The sequence below is a fragment of the Anarhichas minor genome, unplaced genomic scaffold (genome assembly GCF_050575085.1).
Source record: "Anarhichas minor isolate MPS153535 unplaced genomic scaffold, ASM5057508v1 ptg000087l, whole genome shotgun sequence".
Classification (NCBI taxonomy): Eukaryota; Metazoa; Chordata; class Actinopteri; order Perciformes; family Anarhichadidae; genus Anarhichas; species Anarhichas minor.
In genome coordinates, this window is record NW_027466533.1 from 4,723,600 (window position 1) to 4,746,854 (window position 23,255).

A 23,255-nucleotide genomic window follows, 5' to 3' on the forward strand; every position below is an offset into this window, starting at 1 on the left:
TCGTCCCAACTCCAGCTCCGTCAAATACTCCTTGGCTCTAATTGGTTGTTTTTCTTTCAGCGTGGTGGAACCTCGCAAATGCAATGAGGATTTTTCACAGATAATGCGTCTCATGTACTACTGTCAGGATAAAGTGACAAATATGATGCACAAATCATATTTCACTTGCCTTAACATTGCAGTATAGGGCATTTGGCCATGGCATGCCCTTGGAGGAGGTCTCTTGTAGTTCACCATGTAATTATTGAGTAGTCACATATCAGATACTATCAGATGGCCATCCTGTTTCATCCGTCTGCCACTTGGAATCATCACAACTTAGTGCTTGTCAAGTAAGTAGTGGGTAAGTTGTTTTTCTGTGGTATGGCATGCGGATGAGAAAGCACTATAACATTTCCAAGAAGCGTTGGTTAAGCTACCGCGTGCCAACGCTGTGTATAGATAGTGTGTTCTACTGTTGGAGGTAAATGAGCTATCCAGCCTCGCAAATGTTTATTTCAATGAACCAGCGCACATAAAGATAGATGAAAATATGCATAATTTCGCTTTTTCTTTGCTGTTTTTTTGAAAATTCTAAAATGTGCACAACATTTGGAGGAAACTCAACTGTTCTCTTAAATGTTCTGTTTCCTTTTTCCATTGTGTCTCCAGCAGGTGAAGTAACATACGAGCACTATAAATAAATAGCTCCTACAGACCCATGTTTTGTATACGATTCCTGCCTCATGACGACAACCGTATTCATTACTGCTCACATTCACATGCTTAGCATCCACAGCATCAGAACAGCATCAGCGGCAGCCATTGGTTTGAACGATGGAGCGTAGCGGGGCTCTTTGCTGTGGCTTCGGGGTAATGGGTGCTATAGCATGGCAGGGCAGCAGTGGAAACTGGAGGGGAGGGGCCGGCAGCTGTGGTGATAATGCAGAACGGATGCCCGGTCTGCCGCAGCGGGTCCTGCTTTTGCTCTCCAGGGCAACTGATGAGCCCCAGATGGACGGCCAGCTGCTTTGGGTTTCTGAGCCCAGGGAGGTGGGCGTCACGGAGGGGAGATGTGTGTGTTTTGAGGAGTTGTATGCGGGTCAAAGAGGTACCTCTGCATGAAGGTGTCGACTCAAGGCCACATTTTCGCTCCCTTTATCCTTACAGCACCGCTTGCTATTCCACCAGGATGAGTTTCTATTGTTAGCCAGAAGGGCTCTCAAGGTGCTCCAGATCACCAGACCATGATAAGTGAAGTTAAAGGATTCATCTCCCATGTCCTCACTCCCCCCACCAAAGGAGTAATTAAAAGGCCACCTGATATCCTGCCTTGGCCCGACTCTCAACCTAATACCCCAAACACACACACACACACACACACACTCACCAGACTGCGGCTCTTCCTGATAACCTGGCCTCATGTTGAGACACCAATGTGGATAAACATATTATAAAGACGTATACAGAAACCGATAGATTGATAGAGAATATCCATATTCCTCCTGCTGGGGACGATTGCCCCCGATTGGCCGAGTCCTTTCCCTCCCATCATTTCAAGCAAGATGATCGCTCCTCAGAACCTCTGTGTACAGTTTGGTGGATCATTATTTGTCATCCATACAACCACAGTCCACAGCTGCATACACTGCGGATTTTCTGCCCGACCAAGAGAGACAACAAAAACAAACAGAGCTAAGAGAAAGCAAATGTGATTATCAAAGCATGGCTTCGGGACATGGCAGACCCGCCCCATCAAAGACAGTGGATATAAGGAAATAAAAAAATTGAACTGCCTGTCTTTTGCAAAGACAACCCCAGCACACAAACCTCTATGTGCAGACTAATTTTGTTTATTGAACACAAGTCAGCCCACCCATCCAGTCCCCTCCCTTCTGGAGCAATCTGGCGAGTTTTTTTTTTTTTTCTTTTTGGAACATCAAGATGCAAATTCTAGCCATTTGTGAATATCAATAACATCTGGCAGGCTTCCCGAGGAGAGAGGTTGGGATGTCTTGAGGCCATGCCAGTCACAGCTAAGCCCCTATGAATAAAGATATCTCACCCAGAGAACCACTTCCTTTGCTCCTTGCACTTCAGCAGTAATTAACATGGAGCCCTCCTGCTCCTCACGGGAAACAGATCCAAGCTAATTCCATGTGGATGGGAGCGCGTAACCGGTGGGCGTCATTGTCTGTTACCAGTGGTTTAGGTGATGGAGGTCAACTCATCTAGAGCTTGAACAAAAAGTCATGATTCAATTATCTGCTTTAATAAAGAAGATCAAATAATCATTTAATCATCACTAAATGCCAGTGAGCACATGCATCCTCATGAAGTTAACCTTTACTTTTTGTATAATTAAATGTGCACAAAGAATGTGTCTGAATAATTAATAGTTGAACTATAACTTGAAATGACTGCATAAAGGCAGATGTGGGATTTCCTCTCTGTTGGGCGGAAACCTTGTATGTTTAGAATTGTTACTTTACAGGATGTGTGTTTAAAATAAGTGAACACTCCGTCATCAAAGTTTGTATTGTGTCTTTACATGACATCAAATACTTACATGTGTTATTATATGATCACAGTTTTACCAAGATCAAGCTCAACTAGAGTTACAAGGTTTCCGACCAGCGCATGTTGAGATACGTGATTTGTTCTTCATTGATTAGAACGGACATTCAGCCACTTGGGTCACATGGCTTGCTGGCTACGCTAGTCTCCCCAGCAAACACTTTCAATTGAATTCAATTTATTTTGTAGAACCCAAAATCACAAATTTGCCTCAGAGGGCTTTACAATCTGTACACATACTACACCCTCTGACCTTTGACCCTCACATCAGAACAGGAAGAACTCCCCCAGAAAAAACCTTTAACAGGGAGACAAGAGGGAGAGACCTGAGGGAGAGCAACAGAGGAGGATCCTCTATCAGGATGGACGTTTGATCCCCCGTGCAGACTGCTGTTTGAAAGTGTGAATATGTTTTCGGTTCAAAATGAGACGGTGTTCCCCAATGTTTCAAATTGAACCGGACGAAGTCAGATGAAGCCTTCAGCTCTGCTGTGAGCGACATTTCATTCCAGAAGGTGGAGCCAGTCGGTCTTGCAGACAGTTTGAGTATTCGATGGAGTTACGAGATTTGGTCACAAGCTCTCTTTAATAATTTTCATCGGTTAAATATTTGTAAATTCCACAGACAGACGTAAAGGCTGACCAATAACATTGATCTATGTAATAAAATGAAATGATGAAATATGGAAATACAATGTTTTCACCCGACAGCGATGGTTTGTTTATTTTGTGTTTCGTCAGATATCCTATATCTGTTTGGATCTTTTTGACGTGTCAAAGCTTCAGGGAGCCATACAATAAACCAATGAAGACCTACCTAACCTGGACACATCTGGACGCATCTGTCTCAACTTAGATCTCAAGTCAAGTGGAGTAGCCCCCCCCCCCCCTCTCCATCATCAAAGATACAGCAAATTTGCTGACAACTGAAGATGATAACAGCAAACGTCTCTCATCTGGAATCCATCCCTGCGCTGCCGGGCCCCGCCCCGCTCACATGCATTGCTTGCCAGGCATCAATTACACATGCTTGCCCAGCTCTGTTTGGAATGAACAAATACCAAGACGGCAGGAAGAGATTCTATGTGTGTGTTCTTTCTGGTCATGCAACGGTCGTATTCTGAGGAACGGCAGAGACTCGTCTCGGTCTTGGATCCCCTCATTTTCTTCTCATCTCCAGACTTCATACCAGAGCCTGATGGATGCTGGGTTTTTAATCTGATACTCACATGTATATCTCAGAGTTAAACAATGTCTCACTAGGTGTAAAAACATGCACAGTTGCAAGGGCTTAAAGTGGTTGACACGCTTGCAACCAGGCCTCATCTTTTGGTCGCTGAATCCAAAAATATAGATCTCGTTTTAGTCACCTTATATTTTGAGCAATTAAGATATTATGCAGTTATCAGTTTAATAATCAAAATGTAACATAAAGAATAATGGTTTTTATAACAATAACCCCAAAAATCCATTGGCTCTTCAGCATTGAAATCTTGGACTGTAGGTCCCTCAAGTGACACCAACATCAGCGTGTCCATCATCTCTACTTACAGAGACGACCTCCAGTCCGTCTCTGCTGAGACAGCTGAATCCCCTCTCACATCCAGCTGAAGACACTAGGTCACATTCCACTGTTTTATAATGTTTATATGTTTAATAAACGTGGTTGCCACTGATGGCAACCAAAGGAAAATAATTCTCACAATGGTTGCCAATGTCAACCTGGCAACCCTTACTGTCTTGCCCTGGTTGCACCGCCTACTGCACGGGTATCATCTTACTGTTCCTCCCGAATTTAACTAACATATAATGAGCCTATAAATCACATTAGGGTAATGCCCACGGAGGTGCAGTGACCCATACTAAAAAACCTTGATGTGATGCGTTGTAACATTACCAACATGCTCACAGCTGCCCTCCAGCACCAGTGGCAAATGATCAATTAAGCTAAAGGAACTGCAGGGAAGCCCCGGAGAGTTATTGATGATGTTTCTAATGGGTGGAGGCAAGGCTAACAATGGTAAAATGCGGAGTTTCCTGTAGTTTGAAATGAAGCATCCACACATTACACATACACGGTAGAATACAGAGTGCTCTAACCGCATTTTGTCTAATATCAAAGGCTGTGCTCCCCAGTTACATGGCAATATTGGCAGGTGTTTGTGTTTAAATTGGGCGTGTACTGGATGTTCAAATATGTTCAAATGTGGCCCATATAGAATTTAGGAAGGTTCTATAAATGAGTTCAAGAAACGAATGACGTTTTACAAGCAACAAATCAGCCTAACAAGTGGTGTGAGACAAGGAGCGTAGTCAGCGATATGGATTCAGCTCCGTCAGGTGGAACACGTTGTTTAGAACACCAGCAGAGGAAAATCTCCGAGCAGCATTTCACTTGACATTTAGCTGTGAATTAACTCAACATATTACGGCACAGCTCGTAAAATGAATTTGCTTTCGATCAAGCGCTCTGACGCCCATATTTCAGCGTGCCAAGATAAGGTCAACTGTCATGGAGGAATGTTTGCCGGATAAAAATTGATGCACAACAAGCCGGAAAGCTGGTTGAAGGTGGGCTTTCTGCTGCCTGCGTGCTGCAGACCCTGACCTTTACTTTACTCAATTCAATATGGTTCACCTCATAGTTGTGTTTGTGCTATTCTGGCAAATTGAGAGAAGGTGCTTGGTTACCATATGCCACAGACTCCTTCATCTGATTGGTATCCCTCTTGTATTTGTTGCTTTGTTCCACACACTGAATGAATCTGCTTTTTGATTCGGTTCCCCATCTGCACCCTTGTTTTTTTATTATTTTATGACAGGGCTAGATCTTACTTTGGCTTGATTCATACCCCCCCCCCCCCCCCCCCCACACACACACACACAGCTTTTTTCCTCAGATTAGAGTGGGTGGAGGGAGATGAAACAGTTGTGCCAAGCATCAGTGTGCTTGATGCACATTTGAACTCTTTTGCCAATTAGCAGCATACAGCAATCCCAGCAGTGTGTGTGTGTGTGTGTGTGTGTTTTCACAGGTGTGTGCTTCTTATCTCAGTGGTGTGAGCTGCACAAGGAACATGCATGTGTGTACGTGCACTGCTTTGCACTGTGCTCAGCACCTCGTTATAATACAACAGAGGTCAAATGGAGTGAAAGTGATTTATTTGCTGGAACAGATTGGCACACTCGACACCCAGCACAGCAGACACAGGTTGTCACAGGGTGATGGCATCAAAGACAGGCAGCCGTTACCTGATTGGCTGGTGTTGTATTATTTTTCTCAGAATGTAGGAGAGAAGGGATGCTCATGTGCAACCCCGTATGAGCCCATTCTTATGAAGCACTCAACTCTCCTGTGCTGATTTAAAGTTTGAGTTGGTAATATATGTCAGAAACCTTTTTAATTATATTTGTTGAAATTGTCTTTACATCCCAACAACAGTCAATTAATCAAATCCAGTAACTGGCTGTCGCAGGACTGTAATAACCCGGATGGCCTGCCTGCCTTTGTGACACTAGACTGGGTTTTCTGGTTTAAAACTTTAAAAATCAATCTTCTCTCGCTGGTTTTTCAAATGTTGCCGAATAGTCAGTGTCATGGAAGAGCACATGGCTTGACCCGGCTACAATAATTGGCTCAGTATAGCCAATGAAACAATTTGTCAGTGTCATCACCTGTGGCAAAGAGTGCACATCATGAGAAAAGCCTTTTCTGAGTTAACAAGACAATCTCTAGACATGCTAGCAGCTCTGTGGGGATGTATGCATCGGAACAACACTGGTTTGAGCTAAATGCTAACATTAGCATGGAGCATTAACAAGTGTTTACCATGCTCATCACCTTTTTATCATGTTGGCCTACCAACAGTACCGCTGAGGCTGATGGGAATGTCAATAGTTTTGCAGGTATTTTGTCATAAATCAAAGTATTCTACGGAATTAAACTTTGACCTGATGATGGCTCTAGATGAAAGGTCAGTGGGACAGCACTTTATTTTACAGGTCTGTCATTTCCCACAAGGTTTCCTGGGAAAATGTATTTTGATATTATTATAGGGAAAATGTAAAGTTTCAAGCTACATTCAACATTTATTGTTAAATTTAACATCATCTGTATATGAAGTTAATATTGAAGAAGTGATTATCATATTACGGACCCATGAAGTAAACGATACAGTCAGTGGAAAACATGTGAGTCATTGCATGTTATCCTGTGAGGAAGATGAATGTCTGTGTTTCATGACAATCCACCTAAAAGAGACATTTCAACGTGAATGAGAATTGTTCACCTGCTGGTGGCTCTTACACTAGCAGCAGAGTAAGAGGATCAGCAATGTCATCAGGACATAATGCCATTATTTAATCACTTTACTGTAAAATAATTGCAAGAAGCCTGATATTTAAGGTATATGGCAAGCAGAAAAAAAACATAAAAAGACACAAAAGATCAAACTATTTTCAAACTCTGGAAATCACTGTTACATAACCGGTACTAGATAAACAAAGGCCTGATGTAATCCAAGCAGAGTAATATTAGGGTTAAAGGTTAAACCCTGCTATTCGCGTTGGATGTTACATCCACTTAACAACCATTAACCATAACAGCCATTTATGAATAGCTAATAAGTATTTCCTCACCCTGGGAATTGTAAGCATGTAGATTGACCTTGATGTGAAAAATATGAAAAGAAACTGTATGAAAGAAAGTGATCCAGGCCAATGAATGTACAGGGAATGGTAGTTGGGAGGGACAGTGACTTCCCTGACATGATGCTGTGATGGACTCTCCCCCTTAATGTAATCCAAATTGATTGGAAAGGCCTCCTCAGACCATGTAAATCACAGATTTCATCCTGAAATCCAGGAACATGTAAAATATACCCGTGCAGTGATGTCCTCATTCAGTGACACAACACATTTTCCATCTAAGAGAAAGAGACAAATAGGTAGATCGCAAAAACATGCAGCAAAGAGATGCAGCAAAAACTCTTTTGTTTCGATCAGACATTTTCACAATAAGTCATTTGTAGCATATTGATAACACATTATTATTACTATCAAAACCAATATTTGGTTTGTTGCAGTGAGAAAAGAGCTGCAGACTGGAATTTACCATGTAAACTAGCTAACAGGCTTCATTTAATTAAAACAATGTTTAAGCTCACATCTAATTTTTTTTTGAAAATGTAAACATGGGAAAGACTTATTTTCTTTCATTTCAAGAGAAAAGAAGATCGATATTAGTCTAGGGGGAAACAGCTAGCCTGGCTCCGTCTCAAGTAAAGACATAGTTATTTTTCTTTACATTTTCATCAAATGTAAAAACTATTTATTTTATTTTTGTGCCAGGCTAGCTGTTTTCCACTGCTTCCTTTCCAATTTTGGGGCTAAGCTAACTTACCAGCTGTGGGCTGTAAGATTGTGCATGTTTCATGAATGGTCCGCAATACGTTTCCTCCTAAATAGATCCCGTGTCCACTTCACACAACAAAAAGACAGAGAATGTCTCGGGGGCTAACAGAAACTACACAATAAACTAATCAGACACAAAATTGGATGCTAGCTGTTAGCTGTTGTGGCGTTCCCCGTTTTAGAAATCTGGTGAAAGCGAAGTCCGTCTGAATTTTTCCGCAGTACAAATATTCTGCAGGTGTGTGCAAGCATTCATAAGAACCCATGAAATCAGTTTTCATAAATTACAAAAATCTGTGCTTGATGTAAAACGGCTTTGAAGCTCATTTTTACTTGACACATCTTGTTTCTTTCACCTGTACATAAACAGAAATTGCCGATTGCCTGATACAGTTGGTGAGTGCAGAATTTTTATTTTGGTCTTTACAGGAATATTGCTATCGCCTGGGACCCTCAATGCGATGACAAGAGTATGCTGCATGCAGTCGCTGCATTTGGCTGCTGTTGACCAAGAAATTGCTCCCTAAAATCATATTTGGTTGTTTAACATATGGATTTGTGTTTTGTTTTTAAAGATATAGAATATTTTTTTGACCTTATAGTTATTTTGCACAGAATGAGGGTAGCAGAATGTTTTGACCCCTACTTCCAGTCTTTATTTAAGCTATGCTAACCACATATTGACTCCTGCTCTATACTTTAAACACACAGACATGGGATATTGACCTCATGTCTTGAAAAAGAAAGCAAATAAGCTTCCAAAATGTTGAGCTTTCTCTTTAAGGAGAGCGTTTACATATACAGTTGTGAAAGTGTATCATTTGACATTTTTCCAAAATTCAAAGCTCTTTGAAACGATGTGTATGAGACGTTTTGGAGAGACTGCTGCATTTAGTGTGGGATTACAAGTGAATGCACCAGAACGCCCATGAACACACACACTACAAACACAGTAAATGCTATGCTATCGTTTTATGGCACTCCATCACTATTGCTGAGCTCTTGCATTCCCTGTGAATATTTGTTAGGTGTGATAAAATAGAGCAATCCTCGGGAGGTGAAGAAAGCCTGACACGGTGTGATTGCCAAATGACAAACTTTTGATGGCTCAGAGAAAAATGAAATTACCTCACTGACATCTTGAGAGATTACTCCCTTCAATCTTCCACACAAACATCCAGACCCTTGTCTCTCACCCACCCTCTGTATCAGTGACAGCACACGTAGAGACACACAGGAGCCATGAAGAAATACATATATAATTAATAAAATCAGAATCAAAACGTGACCCTCTGAGCTCCAGTCTGAACCAAATAAATGGATGCCGTGACATTTATTTTTTCATGATGTCGGAAACCTGGGGGGGAGTGGCAGGCAAGTCATCAGTGCTGGCTGATTACCTTCTGTTTGTGTGTGCACCTGTGTGTTTGTGTGTTTCCGCCTCACTTTCACCGCCTCGCCAAGATGTCATCATCTCCGACTGCCTGAGAGGTTCTTTAACTTTCCCTTTTTAACCCAGCGAAAAGGCAGGTGAGAGGTCAGTACCATACCGGCTTCTACTGCAAATGTCAAAGGGCTAATGAAATATGTAGGTATTTACCAAATACATACACACGTATACATACATATCAGTTACAATCATTGGCTACAGCCCAAAAACGGATTCATTTTTCCCTGATGTAATAGTTTCACAGCAGTGCGGTGCAGCTCTATGTGCTACTGGACAGAACACAGAAAATATATGCAGAGCTGGTGAGATGAGACAGAAGCGGTGTAGGTTAATTAAAGATAATGAGCTGCAACAAAGAGTGTGAGTTATACCTCTAGCTCAGTGACCGTCAACTGTCGGCCCATGGGCCACATGCAGCTCGATAAAGCTCCCCATCCAGGCCACATAATATATATAATGAATTCACAAAATGTGAGGAGGAAAAAGCTATGGTATTTAGGACATATGCGTATACTGTTGTTGGGGTCTGACTATGTGGCCTCGCCATGTGCTTTGAAACAAAGAAGTCAGGCCTTCCTTTTTGCAGAGCAAAGGGTTCATCCTGATTTGAGTTTGATAAGGACCGAAACCCCCACTAGGAAGAAGTTCACATTCAGGTGTGAACTCGCCACCCGAATGCAACACTGCTCTCATTGGACGAGCCCAGGGATGCCGAGGCGGGACTTCCGGTTTTACAACCGGATACCCCCAAAACTATAAAAACCCTGAGCCCCCTGAACGCATCGCTATTTCCCCGACCTCGCGTCGGTGCACGAAAGCATGCACGCAACGTTTGCTGTTTTAGAGAAAATCCTAGGTTTAACAGTTTAGATTCGCTGGACGTATCTACTGGACTGTTTGTTTTGTTTTTGTTCGCATCCTGGAAGAGGACGCGAACCAATTCTCCTGCAGAGGTCAAGAAACGGACTTCTTCAGGGAAAAAGGACGACTTCTTTTTCTCCTCAAGTCGACTTTGTGCTAGCCGTAAGGACGGGAATTCCCTTACTGAGCCGAAGAAATTCTCTGCTACCGAGAGAATCTATTGCGCCGCACGGAGCCGCGCTGTCTGAGTTCCACCGACAGACTCAGAAGAACCACTTCTTCAACCACGAAATCACCTCCTAGTAAGCTACTCACGGTGTCTGGGCTAGAGTTAGGTTATTGTGTTTATTATCTTGTTTGTGCTCCCTAAGTTACTGTTATTTTTATAACGTGGTGTATGCTCAACAATCGCCGAGATCCTTAATGCTGTGTATTTCAATACTGCCGCAATTCGTGTTGAGAAGGTTCACCGCTCGCGGAGGTGGAAGTTGTTTCTCATCAGTTCAGAGGTCAGAACCGCGGCTGTGACAAAGAGTCGCCGGCTTTGTTTCTGTAGCTGAGACAGCAATCTTCCGTACTCCACCGCGGCGGGGAGGATCTTAATCTGTTTTTGGAGGATCTCATTTTGTTTTGTTTGCTTTCTCTCTTCTTTTACTAACCCACACACACACATATAGCTTTAAGCTAATGTAGCTCCGAGGTTGCGCTAATGGCCTCAGACGCGTGTAGCTAACGAGGTCTCTATTGTCCACCGCCATTGTAGAGTCTCGTGTCATCTTGTGGTCTTGCGAGAGACGTCGCCACGTTTCAGATTATGTCATATGTTGTCTGAGCTGTTCTCTCGCTCCTCCCCCTACACACACACTGCGTGCACACACACACACACACACACACACACACAATCTCCCCCTTACCACAGTTTGTTGATTTTAGATAGCGTGCTCATAAATGTATAGTTGTAGTTAGTTTTAGATATTAGTTGACTAGATCATTATTATTGGAACTTAATAAACTCTGTTATACTTTACAGAGCAGCTGTCTGTGATTACTGTGTGCATGATAACAGCTGATATGTGGTCTGTGTTCGTACTCACACCTTCACTGTTCACTCTGGATGTGTAATAGTACTTTGACTGTTGACATTGTGAGTGAACACTAATTATGAGACTTAGTTTATAGTTTGGTTATTGGTCCCTGTTCTCAGGGTGGTGCCCCGTTATTATTAATAATCGTTAATAATCTTAGATAATTAGAGATTAGAAGACCTGACAGAAGACAGTGAAGTATCACGTATGTTCAACAAAAAAATGTAAGTGTTCTTGCTGTGTTCAAAATGTTATGTCCACATTCTGATGTAAGTGTGGCAGAACAACAGAAGGGTACGTTGAAAAATGCCATTTGATGGTATTTGGGCGTTGTTCACTAAGCCAATGACACTGACTTGCATATACTGTCAGGGCAATTTCTGCAAGACATCAAAACCGTTTTTAGTGGGCAAGGCTCTTTCGATCTGGCCCCATACACCTGTATACCTGTTAGAATATGACTAAAGATCCCCACAGGGGTCACGTTACCACGCCTGAGATGCTTGCAGTGTCTGATGAAGACCATGAGATGCGGCTGCAGCTCGTTTGTCAGCCTTTGAGTTGAGATTATTTTACAAGACGTAAAATAATCAAAATAGAACTTCCACGGTTGAAAAACGAACTTGTGAGAAAAAGACAAAAAAATACAGTAATGGTCTCAATTGAAGTAACCAAGGCTGATATGGACCAAGCCCCGACAACCATGGATCCTACGTTTACCACAATGTAACTTGTTATTATTAGATCCTCCCTGCTCTGTCAATATCCATGTCTTTCTATGTCTGCAGTTAGTAACACAGGCTGTCTGTTCTACGTTTGCAGTGTCCGAACAGCGCTGAGACAACCCTGATGACATCACTGACATCAAGTACTTTATATTATGAGTAAACTTCATGTGAACAATCACTCCTTCCTGACATGATTATTTCCTTATTTGTGGTGCGATTGTCATACTGAATCATTTGTAAATGCAGATAGTTCCAGAGATGAAATAGAAGTTTAATAATAAAGCAATGTGACCAAAGGGTTGTCTATGTGTCTATGCATAGCCCCATCATTGACATTGATATCAGGGTTAATGGGTGAGTCAAGTCAAAATAAAGTTTTAAAAGTGTGAATATCCACTTGGGTGACTCTGCATAGACAGTGCATGTGGAACATGTATTGTGGATCTGTGCAGAGTTCCCTCTCATTGCTCCAGGCAGGTACCTGTGCACCGGTTAGAAAAAACATATATTCTCTCTTGGGTTCAGCAGGTACTGAAATGATTCGATTTCAGGGGCATGAAATATTTGCATTTCAACCATGCCTGAACACAGACCTCCACTTAATATATTCAGTCTCCACTGATCTGGGAAAGCAGCTGCTCCAAACCCAGAATATTGAGCGGTTTCACACCAAAGACTAGTCAAATAGAAAGAGTGCACAGGAGCGATTTCCCTCGCCCCCCCCCCCCCCCCTCTCTCTCTCTCTGTCTCTCTATCTGTCTCTCTCTGTCCGTCTCCCCCTCTCTCTTTCTCTCTCTCTCTCTGTCTGTCTCTCTCTCTCTCTCTTTCTCTCTCTCTCTCTCTCTGTCTGTCTGTCTGTCTGTCTTTCTCCAACTTGTTGAATGGCACTGTGACAAAGCAGCCCGGTGTGTTTGTCAGAAAGGGGAGTCGGAGTCAGGGCCATGACAAGTGTCTGCTCGGCAGAGGCAGGATGACAAAGGCGGACTGTAAGAGAGAATTCAATGCGTAAAAATGAATAGTTATTCTTCTCACATGAATATCGGTTTGCCAGTCTTTCAGTTCACAGTTCGTCTGCAGCTGTAAGCTCGGTAAGGGGAACTCCTATATTGCAATCTGGATAGCTAATAAAATGCAGGCATCTGACTCAAAATCAATTTTTGATTAGTTGGAATTCAAATCTTGGTGAGGCCAGAAAAATGAATACATGGGTCACTTTTTTTTTCTCCTCCAGTAATCACTCTGCTGATTAAAAAGCTTTTTAACAGGATCATCTGGGTGGCATTAACTCTCATTGACAAGACATTACAGCCGGAATGAAGTGCCTCTAGGCCGGCGTTAATAAATGTTAGCTTGTCATGGTCACTAGGAGTGATAAAGATCCTCCACTTCTGCCCTGACAGCACCGCACTGCACACTGCCAGCCAACACCAGAAGCCGTACTGGCTCAGTGCTCTGCAGGCCAGAATCATCAAGTTACAGAACAATGTTTGCCAACTGGGTTTGGTGGTCAGGCTCTTTTGTTTCTTAAATAAATCAGACATAGCTTTTAGGGCACTTACCGAATAATTGTAATTCAGTATGGAGAGCACAGTAACCATTAGAATACGACTAAAGGCCTTAAAGGGTCTGATAATAAATAGAAAATGAAGCCGTCAGAGCTTCCCTGCCTTTACCCTTTCCTAAACCTATTTCTAACATGAACCTTAAAACCAAGCCCTCATGCAGACCTTTATAGGTGTCTTCCAAAGTGAGGACCGTCAAAAAAAAACTCATATTGGTCCTCACAAAGATAGCTGTACAAGCTTACACACACAGACACACACACAAACCCCGACACACTGGTTGCTGTCTGTATCTCTGCTGTCTCTCTAGGAGCTGTCTCTTCAGCCCCTTTTACACAACCTGTTCAAGGTGGGACTGCTGCACCGTTATCCCGCCTGGCCACTCTGTATAACAGGTACGTAGGTACGCTGAGCCGGTAGTCTCCGAGCTGAGCCGACGTCTGTGTTAAAGGGACAGCGGGCACGGCGAGACCGCACCCACACATGCTTAGACGCCGACGGCGTCATGTTTCTTGTCACGCCTCTTTTGCTTCCGTAATGTCGGCATGCTATCTAAATCAGGAGTAGAGTCCACAATCGCAGAAACATACTTTGCCTGCTGTATCTCTGCAGCTATGGTCACTTTCACTTTGTTGCCCACTTGCTGAATCAAGTCCTCGCTTTTAACTGGATGAGAGATACGAAGCTTCTCCTTCTGTCCATACTTATTCATGTACTCATCAAGGAAAGGATCAAACTGAGAGATGACTTCCAGAATGATAAGGAAAGTTACTGTTGTGCAGCGATCTAAGTAATCAATCATCTCCACAGAGAGGCAGCCATCTTTCGCTTAAAGACTGAATAACAGTTACAACAGGATTCGTCACTTCTCGCCAGTCGCTTCTCTCCCTCTAGCAGCTGCACTAGCTTAGCATTCACAGTTGAGACGAGGACCGAGCTCTGAGCTTCTCTCGTGAGGACACACAAGTTAGGGGTGTTGAGAAACCAATCAACAAATATGTTTGTATTTGTTGAGATAGCATGCAGACAAAGTAATAAATGTAGCCTGTTGAATGTTAGTAATCCAGTCAAATGAAACATGTTTCACCATTTGGAGTGTACTTTACCTCTTAAGCCCCGTACATTTGAGGATAGATACCTGCTACTTTGGTTGTGAAAGGCGGCAGGCCCTCGACCGATAAGGACAAATCAAGACTTTTTCGTTGCCCACCAGTCACTTGCCTTATTAATTCACTGTGACTGTGAGCTGCTAGCCTCCGGTCCTGGTGAGCTGCAGCAAATCGGCAGCGTCCGGATTTGGTAGCACATCGTCTGGCTGAATGTTTTAACGTTTTCGTCCTGATTATGTGTCATTAAAAATGTGTCAATTGATGGAAAACTTCTTAATAGTGAAGCCTCTCTCTCCACTCTCTGCTGCTAGTTTCATTCATTTCCATACTACTGTAGCCTAACACCTGGATGACTGCAACTGTATTTTCCAATCATATCATTCTGTTTAGGTCAAAAATATGTTTTTGATTGGTTATATACGGTGTCATGACCTGAATGACCTGAAGTGAACTTCTTGTGCAGAAATGTTCAAGTGAGAGTCAATGTGATTCACTAATCATACATGTAAATCAGATGCTGCTAAACACCTTCAAGGTTTATTCTCTGGACTAGTGATTCCCCACCAGGCTGCTCGTTACTTTTGAGTTCACCAGGGAATCAGCCAAGAAGCGAGACTTAATAGAAATATACAATTATAATTTTTGAGCAAGTATTTGTGATGCTAATACTATACAAACAGTATTTACTGTAACAATGATCGCTAATCTTCCAGTTACATGCAGACAGACTGCAAATGAACCATCACAGTTTTACATCAAGAACCTTAACACCAAGTCTCGTTAATTAGAGTGTGTGAAGAGTAGCTCCATGCACTCTAACTAACAGGCAGAAAAGTTCCATGTGTTATCTAAAAGTGATGGAAAACGACCAGTAATACAAGGATAAATGCAAACTCGACCAAGTTTACTGAAGAAAAGAAACCTATAAACCGACCAAGCCTCAACATTGTCACATCCAGGATTGGTTATGTCTGTTGTGAAATCATATTTTAAAGCCCATCTCATTGGTGAAAGAGGTACGCTGAAGGTGTAATCAAGCCTATCTGGTGGTGCTGTGAAATTTGCATCTCCCTTCACTCCAACGCTGACTTCACTTCACACCTCAAATCCAATTATTGACTAATATATGGGCTGCATTAAGAAGAGGAATCCCACAGAGCCAGACAGTCCAACTGCCCCAGGGTCCCTGCAGGTCTACGGTCCCCTATATACTGTCTGCCTATTGGTTTGTAGCAATTTGATTAATCACAATGAATATGCTCAACTAATGCACAATATCTCGACTGATGGTCAGGGCCTGTAGTGGACTGGGCGGAGGTGAGGCAGGCAAAGATGCCAAGCAGGAAGAACACCACCAGCACCACCTGCAAATGTTAGGATGCTAAGCTAAAGTAAGATTGTGAAGATGATAAACAATATACCTGCTTAACATCAACACGCTAGCATTGTGAGCATGGTAGCACCACTGCACATACTGCAGGGGTGTGCAGCGGCATGGAAGTGTCACTTACTATAACGGACCATTCAACGCCAAGCAACGGCACAGCAATCAGCGTCTTTGTTCCCCGTTGGCAGGTTTGTTCAGGTCATATTTGGCCTGAGTCGCTCTTGCATTATGACACTCACAGACAACCTGCCATGTTGCCGTAGCAACAAGCTACATGTGCTACTCAGTTAAACAACTCATTTACTATCATTACTCATAAGTGTTGCTATTTGTAATAGCGGGTCCATCTATTAGGAGCTGACGTGTTGAGTGGAGAAGACCATGGGTCTAATAAGTAGATCTAATATTCTTCAATTGTATCTGATGGATGTGAACCAATATAGACAGTGAAACAGTGATTGTTTCTGATGGGTTCATTTAACACTAACGAGCTCACCAACCAGCCAGAGACAACATTTAAAGAATATAAGTTACAGCAATTTGCTGGTGAATTTGAAGTGTGTGATTCAGTGGACACTTGGTGGCAGATGAGGTGCAGACTGATGACACTTTGTTCTGCTTGTATTATAGAAAGAAATATATCAAACAGGTGTTCTTTTCATGATCACCTGCATATGATACTAATAATGGTAATACTGATTAAATCTGTGTTGACACTGATTGGTATGCCTGTGTACACTGCAGACAACTGCGTTATTGCAATAAGTCTCGAGACATCTGGCATATATCTAGTGTCTGGTATATTTTGATGGTAAACAGTGAGATTTACATGCAAGCTAGTGTTACTGATTTCCAATAAGATGGGGTGCACTAACCTAATGCAGCAGGCAAACAGCAGACATTTTATAAATGTTAATGTTACTTGAGAGGAGCTTCTGTTCTCTTAACTCATGCTGCACTCACGCTTTCTTTCATTTTCACCTGCTGACTTTGAGGTATCTGCACATTTTGACTTTCAAGACTTTCAAGACCGTTGTAATGCCTCTAAAATGAAAACAATAGCCTGCGGGGAACAAAATGACAAACTAGACTACAGTTTCCACCATCATTGAGATTTTTTAAATTGGAATATTTGCAATATTTAGTGCACAATATCAAACATAACAGCACTGTCATTAATGAAACTACAACTGTATGAAGGCAGACCCAGTCGCAATGGAAAACAACGTCTCCCTTCATCTACCATCAAATAACCATAAGAGTGCCCTACAGAGAGAAGAGTAAAGTAATCTATTTTATATATCAACTTTAAAATGTGAACTGAAATATGGAAGATGGGATGAGGTTGACACGCGGTTCCCGCAGCACAGCAGCGGCTGCCAACCTTTCCGGACGCAGCCTGCCTGGCGAGAGGCCCAAGCAACAACGGCCGAATGTGTGCTTCAGGGATCGGCAGACTCTGGACAAAATTGAAGTCCTCCCCTCCGACATTTCCAGACATTATTTAGACCTTGAATATATCAAAAACTAACTTTTTAGGGATCCGCAGGGACCCTGGTGTAGTCTCTGTTGGCATTACTGCTGCTAACTGCCATTTCTCACTGGAGTTCCATGTTTCATGTTTGCTAGCTGATGGATGTCGAGCAACATGAAGAGAAACCCGCCGGCCTTTCTCCTTTAGCAGCGTAGAAATGACCACCATCATGTGCTTCTTGATGATGCTTCACATTTATTCAGTTGCCCAGTCAGTACAGTAGGCCATTGAGAGTATGCATTGCCATAACTCAACGGTGTTGATGTATAATCACACATGCAGGTGTTCCTTTTGTCTTGTCTCCCTGTTTTGTTCCCAAGTCCTTTCAACAAGATAAAACATTGCATCTGGCAGAGATGAACCCAGCAGGGAATGATTGAACTTCGTAGTCACGACCATGCCCCCGTTTTTTTTTCAATTCCCTCTTGAGTGTTTTTCTTTCACATCCTGGCAAAGAGTATCTCAATATTTCACGTAAAAAGCTTGAACGGGGCCCAGCAGAGAGACGCCTGGCCTTTATTCAGACGCAGGTTGAAATTGTCTCAGAAAGTCGGCGCCCATATTCCTCACCTGCAACACAAAGCTGCAGCAACTCTCAGAACAAAGAGCCAACCCCCCCCCCCTCTAAGAAGTGTGGCACTGAGTGTGATACAGTGGCAATAAAGTCAACAGGGGACCTGAGATTTTTCTCTACAACCACAACAGAACAGAGAGCTGGTTGATGCTTTCAGGTTTAATGTTCGCTGTTTCAGATCGCAGACTGAAGTGTTTTGGGTTTTCTTTTTGTTTCTTTCTATTTTTCAGCATACTGATGTGTTATTCAGATTGGATGGCGTTCTCAATATAGCCAAGTACTGATCTCAACCTTGTTTCCAAGACGAAAACAATCACCTAGTGTGTGCTGTTGCCATGACATTTATAGTCTTGCAGAAATTTGTCTTAGTTTGTTCATTTCCCCGCATAATAACCCTTCTGCTGAGCTTGTTTTTTGAAAGAAATAAAGATTGGAAACAGAGGTTGTCTTAATAAAATGACAAGTACATTGTTATTACCAACGCTTTCGAATGAATATAATGAGACAGCAAGCGCTTGTGTTGGGAACGACAGTACAAGAAAACAAACTGTCAGCCGTGTCTTCGTATCCCTGGTCTGTAAAGTTAGTAGCTCCTGAAATCACACATAGTGTGGGGTCAATGTAAGCAGGTTGGAATTGTCGGTACAATGTAAATGTTTCAAAAGGTAATGTAGTCAGAATGCCACCCCTGAGGCAGTGAGGGCTAGCGTGGCTCCTACTGTGGCTACACTTTAGTGTCACTTCATGAAGTGACACTAAAGTGTGTGAAGTGTGTGTTCTAAAACAATGTGTTCATTTCCAGTGTTTATTTTAAGTATGCTGGGACAATGCTAACTTTGATAGCTGTGCCATTTTTCATATAGGATTTCCCATTAGTGTCCTGTTAATTGGGGCGACCGTGGCTCACTGGGTTAAGAGGGTTGTCTGGTAACCGCAAGGTCAACGGTTCGAGCTTCGACTGGGACGTGTCACGTGTCGAAGTGTCCCTGAGCTGAACCCCCGGCTCCCCGGGCGCCTGTCATTGGCAGCCCACTGCTCCCTATATACAGGGATGGGTCAAATGCAGAGACAAATTTCCCCCTTAAAGGGATCAATATAGTATAGAAAAAGTAATCAGCCTAGCTGGTGTAGCCTGTTTACATGTAATAATACTTGTGTCAGCTGACAAAATGTTATTTTGAAAAGATTGCAAATTTTTTAATTGAATTTCGAGATTCAATTTAAGAAATGTGTGTATTAGGAAGTACAGAAAACTGTTAAAATGTATGTTAGTGAATTAAGAAAGGCTCCCGTCATCTCATTATTCCCCTGTTATTTACAGGTGTGCTGTAAATGCACATTCTGTCCTGTGTGGTTTCTTTATTTCTTATATTTGTTTCATAACTTAGTCAGAATACCACGTGCTAAACACACAACCTGTCGACGGTCTTATTATATCCCTGTTCTTTATGAGGCGATGTATAATCCGACTACAGGCCTCAGGCCTGCTACAATATAAAATCCAAAAGTATAGATGAATATTCCTGTATTTTTTATTGGCAACAATTAAATCATGTCCCTCTGCCAAGCTATTCAAAGCCTCATAAAAGCTGCGTTTACATGATTAGCAAATTACATCTAATTCATCCTTATCTTGTTGTGGTATATTTCATCCACAGTGGTTGAATTGGTATTACAGAGACAGACACAGACAAACATAACGTCATTAAGTCAGAAGAAGGCCGACAGGTCCTCTTTAATGCTCATCTTCAACGCTGATGCCGAGTTTTCATGGTTTTCCTCATCAGAGTGGTCGTGTTCCAGCTGAAAACATCCACACTGGCAACGGGTGATGAACAGCAGAAGTGAACCGGGACCCCATTCCTGATGCCAAGTCGTGTTCATCCAAAAAAATATGCAATTATCCTCTCAACGATCTGCACTCCATTATCATAATTGTACTTGCGGCTCTTCCCACTGTAATAGCTTGGCACAGGTGCAGGAATGATTAACAAGATGCAGGTTATGACTGAGGAATGTTGCAACTGTTCTCAGTCTGGAGGTTTTAATGACATTTCTGATAACACCTTTTAAAACAGACAATGTGCTCACAGTAGAAGTAGCACAGTGGGAATGTTGTAATAAGTCACCTTGGCTAAGCCCCGCTCCCCGACGCAACTCTCTCAAGCTGTCACAGCTACTATATTACGGAGTCCACACTGTCACTAACTGCACTCTCTGAATAAATATTATTTCATTTTTTTGAAAAAAGCGATTTCAAAGAGAAGACAGAAGGGTCTACGGTCTATGTTTGAATGATATATCCAGGATGTCAGACTGACTCAGCAGTGAAAACAGGTAAAAAGATAAAGATAGAAGCTGAAGCTACAGATCAAAGTGTAAAAGTGAACCATCACGTCACCTAGCCATCGAAACAGAAGACAATGAAATGAAGAAACAAAGTCCTGTACAGTCAGGTTGGTCTTTATTCACTGGTAGAAGCATTGAAAAGCTAAATTAGAATGTTTATAGGCTACATTCAGTATATCTTGCTTGCGTAGCATAGCAGCATTAACGCTAGTTAATGATGTGCAAACGTACTCTGGTAATGTAAGCTCAAAGTTTTAGAAACGTATACCTCCTGCCAACCTCTCTGGGTAACGAGGGTCACTATTACGTTTAACCATGAATAGATCCAAATCCACTGAACCTGCCTGAAAAAGAAAGAACATTGGAAACGACTGCACGAGAGTGTAGACCAGGATAGATGTCGGACCTTGGTCAGAACTGGCTGATGCTACGCTATGATTGGCTTGTCTGCGTTCGAGGAGTGTGACTTAGCGAAGGGTCAATTAAAGAAGCACTATATGACATTCAGAGCATTCAAATTGCAGCAAACAGCTATAATCTATGTGATTAGATCGTATAATAATGTCTACCTGAGCAGAGAAGAGAGCAGGGAGCATGTTTGTGCATGTGGACGTGCCCTACTGGCTGGCTCACGGCCATCGCTCTGTCCTGCTTTACACAAAGGTACTAGCTGATGATGGCGTCCCGACTGACAGCGGTGTCGCGGAAGTGTAGCACCCATCCTCTGGTTCCCCCTCAGGTAAACACTGTGAGCTCTGTTAGCACATTTGCCGTAGTTTGTACTGTTAGCGCTGTTAGCCGACAGCTCAGGCTTCGCCATGTGGAGGGCCGCAAAAGGCTAGCAATCTTGTGTTCGGCACCTTTAAAACAAAAGAACACTTACATCAGAGCAAATCCAGTTCAACACAGAGCCAAGAGTGAAAAGTCATGTCAGCAAAGATAGCCTGACTTTCTAAGTCTGTGTGAAAGAATATGAACTTTGAATATTAAAGCCTGGTCGTCTTCACTGTTGATGTTTGCTCTTAACACTGCTGTGACAAATTGCCCGGGTATGATTGCATCAGGACTTCATTTCTTCAAGTGGTTATTCAACTATGAAAACATAGTGCTCATTGAAATACTGTCTCTCAAGAGCATGGCTCAAAAAGAGACAAAACATCAAACGAAACAGAAAGAAAAGTGTAACAACGTGTATGAGGAGATCAAAAACCTAAATATAAGAACGATCTGAGTCCGTTCAAGTAAAGTGCATTCTTTACTTTGACACACACACACACACACACACACACACACACACACACACAAGAAGCAGCGAAAGGTCAGCAGGTGGCATTGGAATTGTTTGACAATCTGCTGAATGATTTCACTGAAAAAACAACACTTGAGACTAAAGGTTCGGAAAACAACATTGACCTACTTCAATGGATTTTTGTTTTTGGATTTAGACACTTTAAGAACTTTTCATGCTTTTAACAAAATTACAAAAAGCTCAGTTCACTTTTTTTAATTAAATAATTTAGTGAGGTCACATTATAAACCTAACCCTACTTTAAATAAAGAGAAAACAACAACAAAGAATTATATATGTCCAAGTCTGTCTTATAAAGTCTCAAAGTAAATGACTTAAATGAGTTATTAACTCATTGACTCAACTAAACTGACACTAGTTAAATCTAAGACACCAACATACACCTTGGTGGTTGTAAAGTTTCATGAGGCTGTGATTACCCAATTGTGTCAAGTTTCTAAAAATGGTCTTGCTGCAATGAAAGGGCTACTTTGGGGACTTACATCATCACACATGAATACAATGAGGCTCATTGGATCCACGAGGGTCTCAGCTTTTCAATCATACCCAATTTGGGGACACCCAGTATGCAAACACATGGCCTTATGGGCTTTTAGTTTACTTGTGACTGAATCATCAGTTATAAAATTAAACTGATGTGGTTTTATGATGTAGAAATTGTTTCAAAATGTCGTAACTCGTCATGAAGCTGGAACCAGTGTGCTCTCTGGAGCAGGTGATTCGGCAAACATGGCTCATTTTATGCCACATCAGAAGTTTATTTCAACTTTCTGTCGTAACTCGATTCGTGTCTCCATATCTGTGAGCACAGACATAGAAACATTTGCAATTTCATCGTCTGGGGTTAAATTGGAGACTTTTACAGTGTTGGGAAATCTCTGCAGCAAAGCATTCCTGTTGATATTTCCCACCGTCCCACAGCAGCCCTAATCCTGGCTCAGCGCAGCTCTGACTCCTCCCCTCAGTAATGCTGACACAAACAGAGTATTTTCACCCGGAGCTTTAATGGCGACGGACTGCAGGTGGTCAGCTCTGTTCCTGGCTGCTGCGCTTCACAGAAGGCACTATATTTGATAGGATTTAGTAAATGATCTAATAGTCGTGGACAGTGAAGGCCAGGCTGGAAAGAGATTAGAATCAGTGGCCTGCCCCCTTTTTGGCTTGCTGACCAATCAGGGAGAGATGTAGGGAGGCTCCACTGTACTGGCCTATTTCATTACATGGATTTATGGGTGGGCAGTCACGCTCACCCTGTCTCTCCCCACTCTTTGCATGTGAATCTGTCCTCTCTGGATGTTTGCATGCCAACACACTCGTGTGAGCGATGGCTGAGAATCAA